At 34.7% G+C, this 15590-nt stretch overlaps 1 protein-coding gene across 10 annotated transcripts in view; it reads right to left on the reverse strand.

Moving 5' to 3' along the window:
- The window catches only part of NKAIN2 (sodium/potassium transporting ATPase interacting 2), a 483129-nt gene that overhangs the window by 368339 nt on the left and 99200 nt on the right, over positions 1-15590 (reverse strand). The window lies entirely within an intron of this gene.

Below are 15590 nucleotides of genomic sequence, written 5' to 3' on the forward strand. Positions count from 1 at the left end.
AGTAGCAAAAACATTCTCTTCTTGAAAAAAAAAAAATTCTCTTCTTGAAGACTTACCAATTCCTGAAGCTGAGGCCAGGACTAAAATATTTCTGTTGGTGAATCTGGACTTACTTCTGAATTATGACCATGGTAATGATGTTCTAAAGGCTTGTGGCTCAAAGAATAATCCTGTTAAAGCGTAGCCAGCATTAAACACATCTACTTTTAAGAAAGATGAATCTGGAAATCTTCCCAGGTTATACATCTGCCTCTCTAATTCACACTTACTCAAAACATACAGACTTATCTCTATGACATATTTGTGGGTGAGCTCGGAGAAGCTTGCTAAAAAAATTCTAGTTAAAATGCTGACTGCATGTTAGATATTGTATATACAAATATAACTGAGAACATGTTGGTTCATCTGCATAAAATGTCATCTAACAATTGTTTAACTCAAGGCAGATAGAAATTGATTTGATTTGGAGAGAAATACACAGGAAGACATTTTCTTCTTGGCTTTATCTCTTCCTCATCTTGTTTTCCTTTCTTCACACTTCAGTTCTGAAGGCTCTTAACCTTTTCCTTCACAACAGATTCTTCTTTTTAAAAAGCAAATGAGATTCTCCCCAAAGGAATCTGACTGCATTTCAGAGGGGTAGATGGCAATGATCCAGTGCTTGAGCCATTCCTACAGCATTATTCATCACCAGACAGATCCCCAAGATATAAGGCATCCCTTATTTTTCTATCACTAGGCATTTCCCAGACATTTTCTGAGAAGGCTGACTACACTGTTTTGGATCATCCCCAGTAGTTCAAACCTTTAATGCACTAAAAGCTAATGAAATATTAGGAACTGGATGATTTCTAGGAGCCAATTGTGTGTGTATGCCTGTGTGTATGTGGTACAAAGCCAGGTTTTTTAATGTTTCTATCTAGTTGGCTCTTAAAATTTATTTTCATATGCCATCTGTGCCCTGAAAAAATGAACTCACATGTTTTGCTCATGGAAATAGCACACAAACCTGTTTAAGTAGATGAATAATATCTGGATTACTGTGCCTCTTAATTATACAAATGGTAAGATTGTACACAAAAACAAAATGCCATAGCATAACGAGAAAAAAAAAAACAACAAAAAAAAAAAAGCAAATTCTTGTATTACCATATCAATGGTAAAGAGGACTACATAGCTCGGGCAGCATCTGGCACAGCTGTCTCCCCATTCATTGAAAATCCCCATGCAAGAATAACAAAAAACCTCAAAGATGGAAATACAGCCAGGACAAGAAAGCACTACAGCTTCAAGTAGTGCTCAACACACTTTCTGTGGGATCCTCATACTTAATGCAAATATATTAAGTACTGAAATGACACACTATAATTGGTTGAGCTGGACTGAATTGTGTTAATTTTTTTATTATTATTATTTTTAAAGTATGTTCCTATTCACTATGTCTCCTTAGCATAACAGAGGATACAGACCTAAGATAGGGTGGCATGATTTTACATCACTCTCTGTGTTGTTAGGTAGTGGCACTTCAAAAGGATTGATTTTTTTCCAAGTCTGTTTAGCTGGAGGGCGTGCAGATATATTTTACTAGCAAAAGGGTTAATAGATTCAACCTTTTGAAAAATGTACTTCTTTACATGCATATTATATGATGGATAGTTAACTGCATGCACATTGGTAAACAGAGGTGAAAAACAAATTAATTGGAAGGTATAGAGTTTATTGTTTGTTCTCTGTTTGATAGATGGATCTCATTATTTCACTTGGGCAGACAAAGCCATAACTGTTTCCAGAGAAAGGAGAAGTGGCAGCTCCAGGAAACTGCTTACAGATGGACACCCAGCAGGCTAAAAATATTACTTCTGTCCACCTCATCAATAAACTGGCTCCATGCAGAATGGCAATTATTCTTTTCCTGCTTGTACTGCCCTTTGTGAAGCCTGAGGACTGTTATTGATAACAGGGTATGGAAAGCAAAATGTGTACAGTAACTCAAACTCATTTACTATGGTAAATCCATACTAGGTAGCAATGATGCCTTTTATGCCATTATTTAAAGTGGCAGCATGCACTCGTCAATGTCCAAAAGGATTACGTTGATCCTGTATTCTCCTACTAGCCTATAAATGATTAATGATACAAAGTTATTACTTGCCTATTTTAGATATAGCACATTCTGCCCCAAAAGAAATCAAACATATTTCAACCTTAATGGATGAAAATTTGACAGATAAGGGGTATTTTTGATCTTTCATGACACATGCAGAGCCAAACCCTAACTGTAACAATACAGTACAATATATGGAAGAGAGTGATTCCCTCAAGAGAAAGCATGGGAACTACTTATGCATTGCCAGAATTCCAATTTCACAGGCTGAAAAAGGGCAGCACTATCATCCAGGCCTGACCATGGGGCAGAACAAGTCCCACACAAAACAATAACATAAGGGGCCTTGAGAATAGCAGCTGCCTGAAAAAAGTTTTGTGTATGAACCGCTAACATTTATAAATAACTTATTATATGTTCACAGTCCCTCTGCCTTTTGACCCCAATCCACTTTCTAAATACATACCAAATATTTTATTTTTATTTAATTTTACATAAAGTGCTGTCAATGGTCTTTACAAGGCTTCACAAGGATCTGTTGACTAAACAGTTAATTTCAGATGAGAAATGCTATGCAAGATTTTCCATATTTAAATATAAATATGTGTATGGTATCTACATCTATCTTCTGAGAAATCCACTTTGCCTTAATATACCATACTTGCACAATAGGAAATAATTGATGTTCAGATATAAGAGCTGCATGTTCATGAGAAGAGGTGATTTCTGTCCATAAAATATGTCAGATATGTCCTCATTCATCTTAAAAGATTTTTCCCTCTGCCAGTGAGCAAGATACAGTGACAAGAAACATTAATTTGCTCAATAACACAATCATTAAACCTTGAGCTCCAAGGTAAAATACCCTTCTAAAAAGAAGAATGTTAATTAGAAAAAAAATGGAAGTTATTCCACTACGGAGTTCAAGATAGATGAAAAAAAGCTATGTTCAAAAACACAGAAGCCAATGGAAATATTGTGAATGATTAAAATATAATCAAATATTAGCTCATCATTTCATAGGGAGTTGCCATAAAGGCACAGTTACACCCATTGTGCTGCTACTACTTTTATTATTGATGTCTAGCCCTTACAAATATTCTTGCAACAGAGAATTTTACAAAAATTTGCAAATTCCCTATTTTAGATTTTTAAGACCCTGAAATGACCTATAAAATCATTTCCTGATCACAGCAGCCTTGTTACTGCTCATGCAGGAGGCAGACCTGCACCCGGCAAGGGTACTTTACCTTCCTAGATAACTCTTACTTTAAATTTATTATCTGTGTCAGTGGTTGAGAAGCCCATCCCAGCAGCTGTTCCATATATTCATATAGATTTCTTTCAATCACCTCTGATTAGTTAATAAATGTTTATATTTCATATACTTAGAAGAGATACCTGCCATAAAGTAATACAACTTCTTTTTTCCTAAACCTAAATGAATATACAATTGTTCTAAGCATATTAATTACTACTATTACACCATCTTCCTAAGAAATCCTAAATTCAGAATCAGTAAGCATATATTAACAACAACAGCAACAACAAAAAGATTACAAGAACAAAAAAAAAAACTAAAATCAAAAGGTCAGCTTCCATGAAAACATGTTCAAAGTGAGTGTTTCTCCCAGCTATTTCTGAGTTTATTTTAGACCCACAGCTCTGCAGGACCTGGAAATTAAGGCAGCTGGTTCACTTTTTCCAAATGTTATAGTTAGTCTCATTTCATTCTGAATGTGCTTTTAATGGCTGCGTGCTATAAAAACTACTGTGCAGTTGGATTTCTAATTTGCATTGAAGAATCACAATGCAATTATTTCCAGTAAAAAATTAAACCCACAATTTCTCCAGGACATAGACATCTTAATATCTATCAGCTATTTTAACTTACTATTGACCAAGCCATCATCAACCAAATAAGCAAAACAAAAATAAGGTAAGTAAAACCTGAATTCACTGGAAGAACTACTAGTCTTCTATAATATGTAGAAGATAAATTTGAGTATCTTATAGAACTGCAGTTAAGACTTAAGTCCACCTCCTAGTAATTCCTATTACCACAGTTCAACATTGGTATTTTTTATTTTCCTAAAAGTTTTGTACTTGCCATAAATGAAATGCCATGTTACCTTAAACTGAATATTTCTTCTGTCCATGCACTTATGCTCTTCTGGGTTTTACAGCACTATTTGTCTCACAAGTAACATCAAGTTACAGGTTTTAGCATTCTTACTGCTCTCTACATATGGTTATCCTCTTTATGACCTACAGTAGATGAATTACTTTTGTTCCCCATCTTCTGTGCATTAGTGAATGTCTGTGTTTAATTTTATTCACTCTTGCAGCAGCTTCTACTACTCATTCAAGCTTAAAAAAGCAAGTTATTTACCTATGAGCAGAGACTTTTCCCAGTAAGTTTGTAAGTATGCATATAAATTAGAATTAATATATTGATTCTGCTATAAAGTTTCCTTAGAATTCTCTAATCACTTTTAGAATTATACTGTAAGGAAACAGTGAAACTATTAATCTTACAGGGCTTTCCAGTGAAGTAAGAGAAGTAGCATTTCCACTGCAACAAATGAAAAGGGGGGAGGTAGATGAAAAGAACTTTCAGCTCTTCTAAAGAAGACGGATAATGCATGAGTAGTCAGAATATGCATTAAAGTAAACATGATTTTCCTCAGTTTATGAACTGATACTTTTGTTTATCTGTTTGGAAATAAATCATGATCCTTACCTTCACTCATAAATAAAACAGGCGCCGAAATCAAAGGGAAAACAATGGGCTGCTATACCTTAACAGATTAATCCTTTTATTTCCAGCAATACTTCATCACCATGATGATGAATACTTCATCATCATGAGATGATGCTCATTTAGTTTTAATAGTAACACAAATAAGAAAAATATTTTATCCTCAAAAAGAAAATGCAATACCTGACAAGTAATGTACAAAGTAAAACAAAAACAAATCCCAAAATCCAAGAAAAAAATACAAATCCAAATTTTCAGATACTCTTTTGTTGTCAAGCCCCCTTTAAATCTCAGCAATTAATCCAACATGGCAAAACAAAATAACAGTGGGTCAGGGCAAGGCGATTTTAACTTCTTTCCCCTAAAATCAGATGTTTTCTCCATTGAAGATATATTTTTTTTTCTAATCATGCTTCTAATAAGTATTGCCCTATTGTAGAACTCCATCTTTAGGACAGAACTAGTTTTGTTAGGCAAGAAACAACCAAAAGCTGCAGTTTGATTTTTAGCATGAAAAATTTTGTTAGCAATAAGATCTGATGGGCTGCTTTCAAGATGTGATACAGATGCATGATGGGGTATTGACTGAAATCTATAGAAATCCACTGAAGTTATCCCATTGACTATCCCAATGAGAATTGGGTAAGACTCCTAGATCTCTAAAAGAGTTCCATGAAAGCCATTAATTACTTGTACAAGTGAAAGAATTAACCAACTGAGGAAGTAGCAATCATGCTCCCTGACCATATGTACATAACTGTGGACATGAGGTTTACTGTAAATTCGAACATTCAAGGAGAAGTGGGAAATAGGGGACAGACAGTAAGAGGAAAAATCTTGGCTTAGCATGCATTGTATCAATTCTGTGGGTCGGTTGTTTTGTTTGTTTGTTTTGTTTTGTGTTTTGTTGTTTGTTTTTTTTTTCCTAGGTGAGTTAAGTATGACTTGAAATAAAATATGCTGAAACACTGTAATCACCACAACCATGAAAGAACCACTTAGCCTCATTTTTAAGCCTCTGAAGGAAACAAAGGTTACTAGGTTACCATCCTTGTTTTCTATCAGAAAGAATTAAGCTCTTTGCCTGTGTTTGCAGCAATTGTTCAGACAAGGGCAAACACGTATGATAAGAAAAAGCAGAAATGGATTCATTTCGTAAGTGCTCAAACAGACACAATCCAAAGAATGAGTTTTGTTGCCAAAATTATTTAATCTTCTCTAACACACTTGCAATAAACTGTCAGCACAACAGTATATTTCCCATGAGTCTGTATTGCACTGCTATCCACCACAATCACATACTGACCCGGGCTTCCAGCTGAATAGAGAAAGCAGACAGGTCAGTGTCTTCACTTCTAAAATTTGTGGTCATGACATCTGGCTCAAAACCAGTTTTTTGTCATTCAGTTGTTTTTTGTTGGTTTTTTTTTTTCTTTCATTTTGCATGGCAAAGGTTTAAGCTGTTTGTTTTACACAGTATTTGGTCTTTGTTTGGTTAATTATAACAATTGGCTAGAAGAGACACCTATAGAATATGAGGCAGATGTGGAAGAATACTATCTCTGGTACTAAAGAAGTTGTTTTCAGGCTCTCTCCAGAGGGCTGAAGAGGTTTTCTCTATGAACAAGGGCCTAAACTGAAATCCAACCAACCCTTTCGAAAGAGGGCAGAAGGTAAATGTGAATACTGTATCCTTCGAGAGAAAAAAAATCTATTTGAATGTGAAAGTAAATGTAACTGCTCAGTAGGATATGTTCCTAGTTTCTGAAGGTTGCTGAGCTATAGATAGGAAATAAAAAGGGGAAAGAAAGAAAAAAAAAAAAAAAAAAAAAAAGAAAAAAAAGCATAGAATCTAAAGGTTGGAAGGGACCTACAAGATCATCTAGTCCAACTGTACGCCTCTTGAACACTGCCAAGCCAAGGATGGGCACGCCCTGGACAGGCCATTCCATTGCCTGACCACTCTCTGAGAGAAAAGGTTCCTTCTTATGTCCAATCTAAACCTCGTCTGACAAAACTTCTGGCCACTTCCTCGGGTCCTGTTTGTTGCCTGGGAGAAGAGACGAAGCTCCTCATTATCACAGCCTCCCTTCAGGAAGCATGGGAGTTCTCCACAGAGCACGTGGAGAACTGAAAGACAGTTAAGTCTGACTTAAGTCTGAAACAGAAATATTTTTTTCTCAGTGGATGTCAAATGACTTTCCTGCAATTGGCCTAGATAGAAAAGCTAATCAACTCTAATAGATTCAGAAAAACTTGAAAAGCTTGACAGAATCAAGAAAGGTGCAAGTCACTTTCAATGGGGCTCATATTAAAAACCATCAGAGGAAAAGTATGACTCATCTGTTTATCCTTGAATATCATCAACTAAATGATGGCAGAGGTCATGATCCCTTCAGCCCTTCACATTAGCTCAAATAAGACCATCAGTCGTTGAGTGAGAGCCAAGAATCAAGTGGAGTATGGACTGCAAACTGGGATGTCTACTAACTGCATGAAAAGAGCTGCAAAAATACCAATGTAACATATTATTAATACAATGTAATATGTAATTTGGAAGGATTATAAAATGAAGAATCAGCCTCCTCAACTACACATATTAATGATAAATGATTATTTTACCATAATGCCACCTCCCTGCGTAGAACCGAAAGAAGTGAATATTGTCTCTCTGCTAATTAGTCATCAGAAAAAGATGTTAAACATGTCAAGTGTGAATATTTTACAACACTAGGCAGACAAAATTAATTACTGTGGAAGATATAAATATCTAATTATTGAGTTTAATCTATAAATATGGAAATTACAACCCATAAAACTGATAAAGCTCCTATTTCTCCATTTTGTTCAGACAGTATGAAATAGAAATAAAAGTATTTTCTTTGGCTCTACATGCACAAGAAAAGCTCTTTGGAACCTTATTTGCAGTAGGCGCACATGAAGACAAAGGCACCAGTGGCTCCTCAAACCTAAATATTTGCCAGATAGCGCTGCTTTCTTCTGAAATCTTCCAGCTGTTAATATCTCGGTTTTTAAGTTATGAATCAAACTCCATTCAGGACTGGAAGTGTAATATTACCTACTCTAAGTAAGTTTGGTGTGTTCTAAGCACCAACAATTACACATTAAATTCTGAAAAAGAAAATATTTCTCTCTATTTTTATCCCTCTTTGTGCAACATCACGATCATTGTCACTCAAAATTAAAACTAAGGATTTTATCCTCATCACACAAAACATTGTTTTGTTTCTCACATCTTGATCTTTCCGCGATGACTTTTCAAGACCTGAAACCCTAAATTTGAACTTTGTCTCTATTCTTTGTTTTCTGAGAAGCACGTAGACAGGCTGAAATTTGATAACGCCATCTAAGCAAGCCTAATAAAGCATATATTTTTCTTTAAAGAACTTATTAGCAGTTTATTCCTGAGTAGCTAGTAACATGACATGATAATAACATGACAATTACCTTTTTGTTAAGATACAACTGACCTTCATTAAATAGTAACCCACTTTGTCCAGAAGAGATGGAAAATACCACCAGAGAAACAACCGTGAATCCCAGGTAACTGGATAGAGTCAGGCTCCTTCTCTCTTTAATCCAGACTTTGTCACAGAGGACCACCAGTGTTATGGGCAGATACACAAGAGGTATGTAATATATTCCAGTGATGTTGCAACTTAGAAAACAAATTAGTTATCTTTTGACAATCTGATCTCCATTTATCACAATAGATCTCATTAAAATTCAATAACAAATATAATATTTGCATTGTGTGAGTCACTGCTGCATGGAAGGCTTTTGTGGTTTTCTATAACTGTTTGATATTAAAGCAGCTCTTCAGCTATGAAAACTTGAGTGACTCCAGTTTAAATGATCACTATAGAGAATAATAAATTGCGGCTTTAGACTAAATGGTTAGACAGTGGAAAAAAATCAGCAACCTAAAAGAAAATGATATTTTAATACATGGTAGGAGATGAAAACAATCACCTACAAGCAGGAATCATGACTAATTTCATCTCTAGTTTCTTAGCTCAATATTTCCAAGTTATCCATGAAACATCAGATCAATGTTTTCACCACAATGCTGTATTCTACAGCAAGTTTTAGACTTTAATAATTTGAATGCACTTTGACAGGTCATCAAATGACTAGTCCTGAATAGCGAAATGGTTGTGTAACCAAATATACACTATTTTGAAATAGAGAAGAAGTTGATTTTTTGATACTGAATACAATTGTGGCATAGTTTTCCTCCTTACAGGCAACATGAAGAGTTTATTTTACTGTTACACTTGTAAAATGTTTGCTTGTAAAAGAACCAAACAAAACTACAAGAGGAGCTAAAAAATATTTTGCTATTCCAGTTAAGAGGTAAATAGTTTATATATTAAGCACAAAAATAATGAAATATATTTTCTTTTCTAGAAGAAAATTCTGATAATTGGTCAAGAAAGCAACATTTACCTTGTGAACATGCAGAGTACAACTATATTTGTACCAGAAACAGAAGAATAGTTGTAACATCTAGCGATATATGTATCACCTTACATATTAAAGGAAATTTCTGTCATCAAAAGTGCTAAATTACTACCTGGAGAATAATTTTTACTCAGGTCTCCTAACCAACAGGTAGATGCTTGAAGAGATGAGAGTCTGATTGAAAATGGTTTATTTTCATATCCAAATATAAGCTATAATTTTACCAGCTTTTGTCAATTTAAGTGTATTTCATCCACCAGATATGGATTTAAACACTTCAGATATTGAGCTGATTGTCCAAGCCCAACATACATACACACGTTCACGAAGTCAGTGGAATTGCACTGAAAGTAGGTATTTATGTATGGAGTAAACTGCTTTCTCAAAGTGCTTGTTTCCATTCAGCAAGTATAGAGTGAGTATAGACAAGTAGCTGAGCTAAATAAGTTTTTCTCTGTTAAGGCACCATGCAGACCTAGAAACAGCCAAATTATGCTGATGACAAACTATGCTGTTTCAAGCACTTTAGAAGGAGGAGATCTTGTAGAGAGGTGAGGAAAAAAAGAAGCAGTGACTTAGAATAGTCAAAGTAGTAATAGCTCATTGTCATTATTGCACATTTGAATGATAAAAATCAAGACATAGTCTCCTCACTTTTTTTTAACCTATCTGCAAGGAGAATATCAGATTGGTACAACACCATAAAAGAATAAGAACTAAAATTAACAGCTACTATACTGCATTGACAAAACTTAGGAAAATCTGACTTGAGGGATCACAGGACAGCTATGGGAACAGTAGCGTGATTTAATCAGAAATCCCAAAACCACTAACATTTTAAAGATCTATCTTAAATATTTTTATTGTCTCTATATGCCATTAGATCCAAAGTTTCCTATTAATTGTTTCTTTCATCCCATGAAATCTGGGACCTGAAATTACGTGTTTTCAGTAAACTTTCAGTAGCACCATTGCTCAAGATCGCTACTGTTTAGCACAAAACTTCAGAAAATTATTTGCTGAATAATAGATCCTTTAATGTTTGGTAAATATAGGTTATAGTCAGTGGTAGATTCATACTGTCCATTACCTAAGTGTCTAAGCAGAAGTCAAATTAATTTGATGTTATCTATGGTATTCAAGCACACTTCTTCTGTTCAGTGTTCAGTAACTCTTTATCTACTTTTGTTGACCAGAGAATTTATAACAGATGAAGAAGGACCACTTTTGGCAGACAGTCTTGAAATGAAGATATTATTTTAGCAATTGTTTTTACCTCTTTTCAGCAGGATTCATTCCAGAGAGCTAAATGTTTGGGAAATCAAGCAAGCTCTATAGACAACCAATCAATTTTAATAACCTTGTCACCGAATTCTGAAATATTTCATAGTAAAAGACTCAATTTCACAAATTATTATAGCCTAACTGCAGGCAATGCAGGCAGAATATCAAGTTCTTCACCTCCTCAGCCCTTCAAATCACAGACTAGAATTTTCTTTAAGATGAACATAGACGTTCTCTCACCTATGACTCAATTTGCCTTTCCACATAGTTGTTTTATCAAACAGAATGAAAGGAAAAGGTCTCAGCCATTGCAAATACCCATTGCTAGTCCTGGAAAGTGTATGAAGAGCAAAGGACAGACTGCCTTAAGTAAAATGTTATTTTGAAATGGTGCTTCCTGAACCACTTGGGCTTTAGTTTATCATATACGGGAAACCAATCTGTAGAGACCTTCAGAGCACTATTTAATTGCCTGCAAATTGCCAAAATATCACAAAGTCTTCACACACAGTACAAATCAATGATTTAGTGCAGGGAAAAGGTGAGAGACATGAGAATCACTGAATCACCAAGGTTGAAAAAGACCTACAAGATCTTCCAGTCCACCAATCACCCATAGTTCTCACTGGAGCATGTCCCTGAGCTATAATAGAGCTTTCTCCCTGACAACCTCCCAGCATTCATGACCCAACAAAATTCCCAATTCAGTTGCTGATCACGTGGTTAATAATTTAGATGCTTCTTTCTTTTTATGGGCTGGTGTTTTTCATTAATAATAGAAAAACCAAATGTGACAATGTGAGGCAATGTCACAACCGTTAAATTAGCCAAATCCCTTAAAATGTCCTTGCGTGAAACTGCAATAAAAACAAAGGACAAGAGCTATACTTTCATCAAGAAAATGTCTTGATCGTACCTAAAGCCATCATTAGTTGTTCTACCTTTTTTAACTGCTGTTTTGTTTCAAACTAGAATGTGAAAATGTTTTGCATAGAGGTATTCGCTATTTGCCATTGTTACAGGGTTTTTCCAACAAAGAAACATCACTTCACTAACAAAGAACTTACTAAAGAAGGATAATACTTCACATATTTGTATAATCTCTCAATTGAAAAGAACAGATTAAACACATAAGTATAGATATTCCACTTTAAACCTTGAATAAAACAACATGATCACACTCTCTTCAAGGAATCCCCTACTTATTTTTCACTGAAATATGTCAGCTTCTCCTCTACCACTTCTACCCATTGTGGATAAGGAGAAATCTGGCCACAGCAATGCTTATTTCTGAATGCCTAATCCCAAAAACCAGTGCAGCTGTGTGTGGGAGTCAAGGCTATGCAATAGTTGAAGTAATTATGTCTTTGTATCATAAAAAAAAATAAAAAATAAAAAAATTGCCCAATAGGACCAAATGTATTTCACCACAACATGAATAAGTAGCAATTTCCTGGGTGCTCTGAGTTCCGCAGATTTTTTAATAATTGAGTCCTTCATTAGCAGTTTTTAAGCAACCATTCTCATTTTCTTTGCTTCAGTGAAAGAAAATTACACTTCAGCCTTACTTTATTTCCGGCATTAATACAAGTGGATATTCATTCTCCCACTCTCCCTCTTTAAGAAGAGGATCTTCTGTAAGGAAAGAAAAAGATCCTCAGAAAGTGCTTTCTCTATTTCAATAAAATAAAATCTGAAATTTCAAACTGTATGTATTCTGGTACTAACAGAAAATTAAAATAGTTCTACAGTACAAGAATCAGAAAATGAAGATCTGTAAGAATGAAGAGTGTTATTTTACTACTCAGACTAAAGGAAATATAGAGGGAAAAGAAATATAAGACAGACTTGAAAAAGAATGTATATGTACATATATTTCAGTAAATTATTTTTTCCTCCAGTCCCAGACCAAAGCATATTCAGAAACGCTTGCCTGACTAAAAGCTTTTTCTCCCATGTCCCCTTGAACAAATATTTTTTTTTCATACAACTTTCTTTAATTTCTTTATTTTGACAGTATCTATTTAAGGGCTATACCTCATGATTTTTCACAAGACCTGGTGATGTACAGATAAATACTTCAGCAATTTTATACACTATATCCAGTAAAAACACTGCAATTATAACCACTAAAATCTGAATAAAAGTCAAGTGAAAACTTTGGACGGTACTTTAAAAAAAATAAAAATAAAAAAACTGAGATGCAGTTCTGGGGAATTATATGGAAGCTTGAAAAACAGACATCTGCTTTTTTAAAGTATCATGTGTAAGTAGTCTGCTACTCCAGAAGTCTTCAGTTAATCACATATCCCATCTGCCCAGCCTCTGTTGGTGTCTTAGATATTTTATGGTATATTCCTCTGATAAAAGGGAAGAAAAAAAAAAAAAGAAAAGAAAGGAAAAAAGCTAGGTATCTAGGTCTGCAACTCTGGAAAGCTAAGTAGAGTTCACAAGAGCCACTGATCAGTCTCAGAAATGTGAAGAGGCGTCTGAAATTGCTTTCAGTAATTTGGTACATTAGGAAAGTAGGGGATTTATTCAAGAAGGCATAATACTGTGCTAGTGATGAATGGGAATCAACCTGCATCACTGAACCAGAATACAAAGCCTGAGTAGAATTGAAGTGCTGAAGCACCTCAGGTGATGTGGTACCATTAGGAGAAGAGTTAATGAGAAAAAATTGTGATATGGAGAAACATTAGGAAAAATTAAGTTGAAAAAATTATAAGAAATGAGGTCTAACAACAGTCTACCAGAAACTGACTTTGAGCCTGGGGAAATGTGCTTTATATCTCTGGCATATAGTTCTGAGACTGAGCTTCAGAAGAAAACCTCTTAAGCTCAGAGAGTGTTTTTAAGGGCACATGGAAAAAGTAAAAATAGAATAACCCTAGGAACAGCTGTAGGTTTCCTTGTATTGACAGTGAACTACTGGATGTAGCTTAATGAATTAGGATGAAAACATAAAGCCTACTTTTTTTAAACATTCAATTGAGTAATAAAATCAGATTAATTAAAGCAGAAGAAGCCCACTATATAATAGAAGTAGGACAAAGGAGCAATTCTTGGAGGGATTTTTTTTCCCCTATTTGCTAAAATGTATGTTAAATTCCACTTAATAGTAAAATACAAAATAAAATAAAATGCAGCAAAAGCCTGAGAGAGGCTTAAACAAGAAAACATGAATCTGAAATATATTGAAAAAGTTATCTTTCCAGTAGTTCAGTAGAATCCAAAGATGTGTTTGATTACTTTTATCGATCAATTTCTGAGTTTATTCACAGTAAACCTTACCTAGCATAAACTGAAACCACTGGGAACTGCATATCACACCTGCAGTCTACGAAAAGGTGCCATGAGAAAATGTTGCATATTCCATAGCAAAATCCAAACGTTTTACAGACAATTCAAAGACAAGCATGAAAGAAAATTCTCTAATATTACTTAAATTTTTGAATATGCAAATCACTGACAATATTTTTGTAGAGTGTTTTTATACCTAATATATATTAAAAAAAGTTATATGCAAAGCCCAAATAAACTAGAATTGGTTCAAGAGTATCTAAACAGTAGTGCATTACCTACAATTTTCAACTATTCAGCCATTATTGCCAGTGTAGCTATATGCCTATGTTACTTATAAAACAATTCCTATCTCTGTGAGAAACACATTTGTCTCATTTATTTTCCTAAGCAATAAGAGTTATGGCACTTTACTATTTTATTTCACTCCTCTGATGTCCTAACTGGATGTTGGCTGTCTCCAGCTTCAAATCTCACCAGGAAGCTACTGCCACAAACATCTTGCGGCCATTTCAACCAGGCTGGGTTCTGCAAACCTAGTCTTTCAATGACTTTTTAATCTTTGAAGCGTCACTGGATCCAAACACACTCTTCAGTATCCAGCCTTAACATATTTATAGCTCTGTTTCAGCTCATAAAACTGTAAACAGCAACAAACAATATAGCTGAAACTACCTAATACAACAGATCTCATATGGCAATCTTAACATTCCAATGCCTATCTCTATCTTTCAGAGCTAACTATTTAGTGGATACACCTAAACTCCTATGTTAAGGCAATTTTAATCTGCAAAATTTTCTTCATTCACTGCATGCACTCTGACTGTATTTTCCCCAGAAAATCTAATCTACTCTACAGACATTAGACTGCTGTATAATGTAGTTAAATACTTTCCTATAAGTAGATAAATTACCATGACAAATAATGTCTACATTTCCTTTCTTACTTACAGCTTTCCACTGGGCTCAGTTTCAACACTCAGGATCTGGAAATAGCCAGCTGTGCCAATTTCACCTTTTTGTCCTAATAAAAGTTTGCAGAGTAGCAATTACTAAGGGAAAAAAAGCCAGAAGAACAAGCAAAGGTATCAAGCAGCTCATCTTTCTTCCATATCAGTACTGCTGCACATGCTCATACAGATATAAGTGAAACGCTACTTTATCCTAATAAAAATCTAAAACATCTAGTTCTTACTACATCAAATGAACAGTAATTCATTTGTGTAAAAACGTTCATATATAAATTGAAAAGACTGGTGCCTCTGAAAATGAACAGCCAGGAGGAGAACAAAAAGTCAAGCTTGTTTGGGCATTTGTAATACAGACATTTTTCTGTACTCCCTCACTCTCACACACACAAAAAAAGGAAAATATTGGTAATTAAGACTAGAGGTGTGCATTCTTTTTTGTTTGTGTGCTTTAAATCTCATAATGAACAACTGGCTAATCCTACATTCTAGTTGTTGCAAGTTGGTTTTTGGTAGTGGTCAGATTTGGGAGTGAGGGGAATAGAAATGATGCTGATTTATTTACTAGCTTCCTGACACCACTATATTTAGTTATTTATTTTATTAACACAATGGAAAACCTGGAACAGCTTACTCCAAGAATAATTTTCTTCTAAATAGTGTATTTCAAAAGGGCTGGGCTGGC

Source organism: Coturnix japonica, chromosome 3, assembly GCF_054131305.1.
Source record: "Coturnix japonica strain WE chromosome 3, WE-NBRP24, whole genome shotgun sequence".
NCBI lineage: Eukaryota > Metazoa > Chordata > Aves > Galliformes > Phasianidae > Coturnix > Coturnix japonica.